The sequence below is a fragment of the Triticum dicoccoides genome, chromosome 5B (genome assembly GCF_002162155.2).
Source record: "Triticum dicoccoides isolate Atlit2015 ecotype Zavitan chromosome 5B, WEW_v2.0, whole genome shotgun sequence".
Taxonomy (NCBI): Eukaryota; Viridiplantae; Streptophyta; class Magnoliopsida; order Poales; family Poaceae; genus Triticum; species Triticum dicoccoides.
In genome coordinates this window covers 404,511,466-404,512,198 of record NC_041389.1, presented here as the reverse complement: position 1 = coordinate 404,512,198, position 733 = coordinate 404,511,466, and positions in this window count along the sequence as shown.

Genomic DNA, 733 nt, shown 5'->3' with positions numbered 1-733 from the left:
TGTAGCGCTGCGACAGGGGCCCACCAACCAGAGTTCGGTTGGGCGCCCCCGATCAGGGCTCGAGTCAAGGGCCCATCGAACCGTTGGGCTCGATCGGGAGGAGATCAACCTAACATTCTCCTCCTTGATCTCAACTTTCCTTTTAACTTTATACTTTACTAGTTTCATCACCGATTAATACATAGAGCATGTTTCATCGTCACAGCTACAATATATACTTCTCTATTTTGAAATAAATTATGTTTCTTTTGGGACTCTCATGATCCAGGAATCATAGGCTTTCCCTTAAACCCACGTCGGCTAAGTGTTCCTTGAACACATTGGGTGGTAAGCCTTTTGTAAGCGGGTCCGCAAGCATATCCTCTGTCCTTATATGCTCGAGATTTATAGTGTAATCTTGGATTTTATCTTTCACAACATAATACTTTATCTCTATTGTTTTGGCAGCATTACTTGAGTTGTTGTTGTGTGCATAGAATATTGCGGACTGGTTATCACAGTACATCTTTAGTGGTTTGCCAATACAATCTACCACTTTTAAGTCGGGTATAAATTTCTTTAACCATATCGCGTGCCCCGTGGCCTCATAACATGCTATAAATTTCGCATACATCGTGGATGATGCAACTATTGACTTTTTGAAGCTTCTCCACGAAATAGCCCCTCCAGCGAGAGTGAACACATATCCTGACGCGGATTTTCTATCATCTCTGTCTCCCGCAAAATCTGCGTC